Source organism: Rhagoletis pomonella, unplaced genomic scaffold, assembly GCF_013731165.1.
Source record: "Rhagoletis pomonella isolate Grant_MI unplaced genomic scaffold, Rhpom_1.0 Rhpom_scaffold_00009, whole genome shotgun sequence".
NCBI lineage: Eukaryota > Metazoa > Arthropoda > Insecta > Diptera > Tephritidae > Rhagoletis > Rhagoletis pomonella.
Genome location: NW_023458563.1, coordinates 545,510 through 554,223, shown reverse-complemented (window position 1 = coordinate 554,223; position 8,714 = coordinate 545,510). Strand labels below are relative to the sequence as shown.

The following is an 8,714-nucleotide window of genomic DNA, read 5'->3' as shown; positions in this document are numbered from 1 at the left end:
AGCTAAATCTAGCCACCAAAGGACAAAACGGCAACACTGCTCTCATTGCTTGTTAGACGGTCAGAATAAGAGTGAATTCCTATTCTCAAGGTTTTTACTCTCATCGTTTACGAGCACCTCTACCTAGCAAAATTGTATGTTCATGAAGAACCCTGCCAGCCACGGCTCACCACTTTCCCCTGAAATTCAAATGATTTACCAACACATACCCAACTTTTTTGTTATCTCACCCACACACTCAAAAGTTGTCGAAAAAAGTTTCCATAAGTAAGAGCAGCGTAGCTATAAGAATTCGCACTCTTAATAAGAATTATATGCGTTAGAGCGAGCAAGTGAAAATCAGGCGAAATTTGACAGCGAATTTCAAATTTGATTCTAGTAGGCTGCGAAGAAAAACATCAATTTCGCGCAAAATTTTGGAGGTAAGAAGCGATTTAATTTGATTAAATGTAATTTTTCTTTTATTAAATACATATGTATATGTATATTTTATATATCCATAGATAGCCAAACATCAGCAGGAGACTTAAGCCATCAGAACCTTGAAGGTAAGAAGACTAAAGTTTCCCAATTTAACATAGTTTGGCTGAGTTCCAGGTTGGTATATTGCAAAGCATTAGCCTCTTATTTCTAAACTAAATATAACTAATGGAAAAGTGCAATAAGCGCAACCATGTTCAAACGCCGAATTGGAACTTAGTTGGGCAATTTGGTCATTTCCATCAGTTATAGTTTAGAAATAAACGAGGCTGATGCTTTGCAATATACCAACTTGGAAGTCAGCCTTTAACCATTGTTAACAGTTTCATTTGATTATAATGTAATTATTTCTTTTAGATTGCCAAACATCTGCAAAGACATCCACAGCACACTGAACACCATTGGTCACCAACAGCTCTCAACCCTACATCATACCAGCTACATTGTTCGGTGAGTTTTATTGTTCAAATCAGTCATGCCCAGCGCAGGGCACTTGCATATGGAATTCTGCCAGCGCAGGGCATTTGCTTATGGAGTTCTGCCGACGTTGGGCATGACTGGTTTAAATATTAAGAAACGCGGTTGCTCCAAGTGCAATGCAAATATGTATGTACTTTTGTATGTTAAAAGTGCAACTAGGTAGATATGTAAACAGCAAAAAGTGTGGTGCAATAAATGTGAAAAGTCCAGTAGAATGTCTGTTTTTCTAAGCGCAACAATATAAAAATCAGTTTCTTTTAATTCCAATTAACAGCAAATTTACTTAATTTGTGCCAACTGAGTTTAATGTAAATTGTGTAAATTGTTATATGTATATGTATATTATTGATGCGTTTTTAAAAACAGACATTTTCGGTCAGGAACAATATTTGCATCCGCTGCATTTGCATCAGTTGTTGTAGTTGCATCGACCAAATGCTGGCTGGGTACCTACATTGTATACATATGTACATATGTGTGGAAATAGTTGCAACTGCTAAGTGTGTAGATATGTATGCAGTTAAACAAAAGAAAGTGAAGTGCAAGTACCTTTGTACAAAGCGCAGCTGCAAATATTATAATAATAGTATTATAATATTATTATTTATATTACTACTTTCATTGCTATTATTATCATTATTAATAGAATTATTATTAGATCGTACCTTTACACCATTATTTATTACGGTATGCATAAAAGAACGCTTTCTAACCTTATAAGTAAGGAAAAAGCTTATTATTAAGCAACAGTTGCGAAGTTTCGCAAACTGAATGAACCGACTTCGGGGTTAGAAAGCGATGATATTCCGTCCACGAGTAGAGAAGCATTTTGCCGCGGAATAAATAGTGATCTAACGTCCAGCACTATGGAAGTGTTTCCTGAATTAGATACCGATGAATATAATAGCGATGATGACAGGTTTTTGTTTGAAGATGTCGAAAGTGATAATAGCACTGAAGAATCTGCAAACAAAAACCTAAGCGAGGAAATTTGTAGGGGGTTAAAAACGTGGGCAATCAAAAATAATATTTCGCAAAATAGCCTAACGGACCTCCTACAAACCTTACATAATGCTGGACTTAACGGGTTACCTTTAACTGCAAGAACCATTTTGGGTACAAGTAGAAAAATAGTTCAAATTCGACCTTTTCCTGAAGGTGAATTTTTGTATTTAGGAATACAATATAATTTTAATTTCAAAGATTTTGATTTTTTAGAAAATACGGAAAGAATTTCAATAGATGTCGGTATAGATGTGTAGGGATTTGCCCGTACACTCGAATTTAATGCCATTTGGCAACATTGTTTTTCATTATTCACTTGTCTTCATTCATTATTCACTTGTCTTTATTCATTTATTTAAAATATTCATTCGATTTCTATACTTTAACAGACGCGTTGCTTTGTAAGAAAGAATTTGGATTTTGTAGTTTATTTGTACGCTAAGTGCGTAAAATATAGTTTTAATTAATAAAACGTAAAGCTATAACTGGTGACCCCGCCGAAAACGCAAAATGTCAGAGGATAATTTTGAGGATGCAGTAACTACAGTTCAAGTGGCCCGACTCGCCGTCAAGCCACCACCATTTTGGAAGCCCGACCCTCGCCTCTGGTTTGCACAGGTGGAGGCGCAATTCGTGCGCTCTGGGATCTCCACTGACGAAACTAAATTTTATGCAATCGTTGCGGAAGTCGATTCAGCAATTCTCGCACATGCCAGTGACATAATTTCGGCGCCGCCGGCTACGAACAAATACAATACATTAAAGGAGAGGTTAATTGACGAGTTCGGGGAGTCGACAGAAAGGCGTCTCAAACGATTATTCGAGACGTGTGAGCTAAACGACAGGAAGCCTACAACTCTACTACGTGAAATGAAAGAGTTGGCCAACCACCGCCTCGATAAACAGATTCTTAAATCTTTGTGGATGCGTCGCTTACCGGTACACGTACAACAAATTTTAGCCACGCTAAATGACGACGTCGAAATTTTGGCCCAAAAAGCTGACGACATTTTGGATATTTCACCGGGGGACAAATTAAGCACAATCGATACAGAGGACACGCGGGCCACTTTAGCAGACCTCGTGAGCAGACTTGACCGCATTGAAAGTGAGAATCAACATAATGTTGATCGTATCGGTTATGGTGGGCGTCAAAAGGCTCCACCCTCGCGATCAACTCCAGCTGCACGCAGCAGCCAGTCACGGCTAACGCAATCTAATATTTGTTGGTACCATCAAGCATTTGGTGAACAAGCGAATAAATGTCGACCGCCCTGTGCATATGTGCGACCGCGTTCGGAAAACTAGTCGGTCCTCCGTTTCAAGCGGCAAAAGCAGAGGATGGCAATTCTTGCCGCCTGTATATACGAGATAGAACATCTTCGTTAAGATTTTTGATAGACACGGGTGCTGAAATATCGGTAATCCCAAAAAATAAGAACGACAACGTACAACCTGCACCGATGAAGTTAATCGCAGCAAACAACACGCAGATAAACACCTACGGGAAAAAACGGCTCACATTAGATCTAGGCTTACGTCGCCAATTCGGCTGGTTATTTGTGGTAGCCGATGTTTCTTATCCGATCATTGGCGCAGATTTTTTGCAAAATTTCGACATTTTAGTCGATATGAAGAACAAATCGGTTATACACCGAACGACAAACATTCGCACGGTATGCCAAGTTACGAAGTTACCACAGGACACCCTTTCAGTCAAAGGTGCGGACACCTTGCATAAGCTTTTGGCCCGTTACGTGGATCTCACGGACGATTCTCGTAAATTAGCACAACAAGAAATGTCGACACAACATTTCATCGAAACAAGAGGAGCGCCTGTGGCGCAGAAAGTACGTCGCCTCTCACCGGAAAAACTCGAAATAGCAAAAAAAAGAGTTTGAATATCTCATGGATCGTGGGATATGCCAACGCTCGAAAAGCCAATGGGCCAGCCCATTGCATATGGTTCAAAAGTCGAATGGCTCATGGAGGCCATGCGGCGACTATAGACGGCTTAATGCAAAACCGGTTGCTGATAGTTACCCTATTAGGCATATTCAGGATTTCGTATGCGACTTGCATGGAAAGACAGTTTTCTCCGTCATTGACTGCAAGAAAGCGTACCATTAGATTCCGGTCAATCAGTCTGACGTGCCAAAGACAGCAATATTAACTCCGTTTGGACTTTTCGAGTTCAAGTACATGACGTTCGGTCTTAGAAATGCGGCTAAGACATTTCAGCGGTTTATGGATGAAACGGTAAGGGGACTGTCATTTGTTTTTCCTTATTTGGACGACGTACTAGTAGCTTCCAAATCAGAAGAGGAGCCCGAAGTACACTTGGAACAGTTGCTTCAACGTTACCGAGAAAGGGGCATTGTCATTAACATCGAAAAGTGTCAGTTTTCGTAGCCAACCGTCGAGTTTCTAGGACATCTTGTGTCAAAAAGGGTATAACACCACTGCCGCGTAAGGTTAAAGGCATTCTTGAGTGCAAGCTACCAAAGGAGGTCCACGAGGTCCGCAGTTTCTTAGGGGCAATTAATTTCTACAGGCGTTTTCTACCACATGCTGCTGCCATTGAAGCGCCATTACAGAAGATGATGGGGCCCTGCAAGAAACGGGATAGGACCAAGTTAAACTGGACAGTTGAGACAACGAACGCTTTTCAGACGCTTAAATCACAGTTGGCAGAGACAGCACTGATCGCTTACCCCGCTAAAGGCGCTACTATTGCGCTTATGTGCGACGCTTCAGACACCGCAATGGGCGCAGCACTTCAACAGCTAGTAAATGGGGAATGGCAGCCATTGGGTTTTTTTTCAAAAAAAATTTACGCCAACCGAACGACGGTACAGCGCATATGATCGTGAGTTGCTCGCGATATACAGAGCAATTCCTAATTTCCGCTACTTCCTCGAAGGAGCTAATTTCGTAATTTTTAGCGACCACAAGCCGTTGACACAGGCTTTCAACCAGAAATGGGAGAAGCTGTCACCTCGCCAGACGCGTCAACTAAATTTCATAAGCCAGTTCTCATCGGACATCAGACATATCAGTGGGGCCGATAACCTCGTCGCCGACATGTTATCGCGGATAGAATCAATCGTTATGCCATCGCCATTGGACCTGCAGCTGCTGCACGATGAACAGAGCCATAGCGACGAATTAAAGAAATTGCTAGACGACGACAACACTTCCCTACGTTTGGTTAAGCACACACTTCCTGGATCAAGCGTCGAGATTGTTTGTGACACCTCCACCGGAAAGCTTCGACCGTACATTCCAGAAGCCTTGCGTCAAGTGGTTTTCAACGCTATGCACGGCCTAGCGCATCCAGGAGCAAAGTCAGCTTGTAAGCTCATATCAAAAAGTTTCATCTGGAAGGGTATGAGCTCGGACCTGCGGGCACGTGTGCGTGGTTGCCCAGCTTGCCAACGGTGCAAAATCTCACGCCATACTAGGAGCGAGTTAGAAACATTCGAAGTGCCTAGCAAGCGGTTTGTACACATAAACATCGACATAGTTGGACCGTTTCCGCCATCACGCGGTTACTTGTACTGTTTGACATGCGTCGACAGATTTTCAAGATGGATTGAAGCCATACCGCTAGCGGATATGAGAACTGAAACCGTGGCAAAGGAGCTGCTCAACGGGTGGATTAGCAGGTTTGGTACCCCAAAATTTATTACAACGGATCAGGGTCGGCAATTTGAGAGTGGCCTGTTTAAGGAACTGGCGAAGCTGCTTGGAGCCAGACACATTCACACCACGAGCTACCATCCTCAGGCAAATGGGTTGGTGGAAAGGTGGCACCGGGTTTTAAAAGCCGCGCTCAAATGTCACTCGGCTAACACAGACTGGGTCGATGTCCTACCCATTGTCTTGCTCGGTTTACGAACGGCGGTAAAAGAAGACCTAGGTGTGTCTATAGCGGAAATGCTGTACGGACAGGCCATTCGGCTCCCAAGCGATTTTTTCGACACAGCAAGCGGGACCGTAGACGAAACAACGTTTGTACAAAAACTCCATCAGCACTTCGAGCAAGTAGGACCGACGAAAACATCACAACATGGAAAAGCTCCAGTGTTTTTTCCTAAGGATCTTTGTTTTTGCAGCCATGTATTCTTACGAGACGACACTATTCGTAAACCATTAAAAGCACCGTACGATAGGCCGTATCTGGTCGTTAACAGATATCCTAAGAGTTACACAATTTTAATCGGCTCGAAACCAGTAACTGTTTCCATCGACCGGCTGAAACCTGCATACTTTCCAAAGGAAGAGTTGGGAGGCGTTCCAATATAATAGCGACATACCATACATAACCATTCTTTGACGAAATCTCTGGAAGGGGAGTGGTATAGGGATTTGCCCGTACACTCGAATTTAATGCCAGTTGGCAACATTGTTTTTCATTATTCACTTGTCTTTATTCATTATTCACTTGTCTTTATTCATTTATTTAAAATATTCATTCGATTTCTATACTTTAACAGACGCGTTGCTTTGTAAGAAAGAATTTGGATTTTGTAGTTTATTTGTACGCTAAGTGCGTAAAATATAGTTTTAATTAATAAAACGTAAAGCTATAGATGGTTTGAAATTATTTAAAAGCTCTAATAGGGCATTGTGGCCCATTTTGGGGCATGTATAAGCTTTTCCTAATTCGGTCACATTTAATATTGCCTGCTTCTCAGGAATGAGTAAGCCATCCCATGTTAATAATTTCCTTGCTGAGTTTTGCGAAGAGATAAAAATTCTAAGTCAGAATGGTGTAAGGGTGGGATCTAAGCAGGTTTTAAAAGAATTTAGTGTACGACTTTTTACATGTGACACGCCAGCCCGCGCCTTTATAACTGGCGTGAAGTCACACACTGGGAAAAACAGCTGCCCTAAATGTCTTCAACAAGTACAGTATTTACAAAGAAGGGTCTGTTTTTCTCAAAACGTAGGAGAATTAAGAACAGATAGTTCGTTTAAAAATAGAGTAGATATAACCTATCATTTAGACGAATTTAGACAGTGTGAAATCTTGCTAGAATCTGTAAATATTGGCATGGTTTCTCAATTTCCGTTAGAACCCATGCATTTAGTTGACTTAGGAGTAACTAAAAAACTACTCCAGTTGCCTATTAAAAGAGGGAACGTAACAAAGATGAATGAAAAAATATTGTTTCTGAATAAGTTCGTTCCCTCTGAATTTTCCAGACTCAGTCGAGATCTAAATGAAATAAGCAACTGGAAGTCGACAGAATACCGGCAATTTTTATTGTACTCGGGGTTGTTTGTTTTGAAAGACTGCATACCGAATAACTTGTATTACCATTTTCTTTTGTTGCATGTCGGTATTCGCCTTCTCTCTTGTGAGAAGTCTTGTCAAGTAGAATCTAATGTCGCTAATGAAATGTAAAAAGAATTTGTAAAGTTGTTTAGTAATTTTTATGGCGAACATTTAATCAGTTTCAATGTCCATGGTCTTTTGCATTTAAGTGATTGCGTTAAACTATTTGGTCCTTTAGACAATTTTTCTGCATATAAATTTGAAAATTATATGCAATATTTAAAAAAAATTATTAATAATCCAAATAAAATATTGCAGCAACTATTTCTAAGAATAGAAGAACGAAGAGATATTACGGATTCTAGCAAAATTACACAAATAGATAAGTTTATTATAAATTGTAATAATATTATAGTTAAAAAAACTAAAAACACGCTTTTATTACAAAAAGAACTAAAAAGTATAAAATAATTTGTAGATATAGCGATTCCGTTTAAGAAGAATAGGAAGTTCCCTAACCTGATTTAATTTAACTGTTTTAAGTTAGCTAAAAATATGATTAAAGTGATTGATCCGTAGTTATAGTCAAAATAAAGTGCACTGTAAAGTTAGTTGCAGCTTTTTGGCATAACTTTCAATGGGGTGTCTGTAAAAAAACTGCAACAAACTTTACAGTGCACTTTATTTTGACTATAACTACGGATCAATCACTTTAATCATATTTTTAGCTAACTTAAAACAGTTAAATTAAACCAGGTTAGGGAACTTCCTATTCTTCTTAAACGGAATCGCTATATCTACAAATTATTTTATACTTTTTAGTTCTTTTTGTAATAAAAGCGTGTTTTTAGTTTTTTTAACTATAATATTATTTTCTACTTTTTAGTCTTTTGAAATCTTGCAGTTAATATTATACTAAATTTGACTTAACAAACAAAATTTTCAATATATTTCAATTTAAATAGATAATACACCTATTCTGAATATAAACCAAATTTGAGCACAGATGCCGAATTTTTAATTATATAGACTCACGCGCCACATAACTGCCAAAATTTTTTGTCTAGTTATTTCTTTTCATGTAAGCAATATGCATTCTAAATGTGAACTTAATCGGATCATAAATACGGGTTTTCCAAATATCTCGACTCCTGCGCCACCTATCGGCAAAATTTTTTTCGTATTAATTTCTTTTCATATACGTAATAAATGTTCTAAATACGAACCAAATCAGACCATAAATGCGGGTTTTACAAATATCTCGACTCCTGCGCCACCTAGCGGATTAAAACATCTTTTAAATTGTATTGTCCTCGAGTTCTGAGCTAAGTTTGAAGTTTCAAGTCTGTAGCTCATCGGGAAGTTTGTTAAATATTGACTGCAAAGTTCCAGGACATACATACATACATACATACAGTATCGGTCATATCTATAGCACGCCATTTCAAAGTGATATTGTGTGCCA

At 39.2% G+C, this 8,714-nt stretch overlaps 1 long non-coding RNA gene and 1 pseudogene across 1 annotated transcript in view; both read left to right on the top strand.

Annotated features, from left to right (window-relative positions):
- LOC118745531 overlaps window positions 1–8,714 on the top strand; it is a 37,181-nt gene that overhangs the window by 10,774 nt on the left and 17,693 nt on the right. The window lies entirely within an intron of this gene.
- Window positions 43–8,714, top strand: part of LOC118745530 — a 12,159-nt pseudogene continuing 3,487 nt past the window's right edge.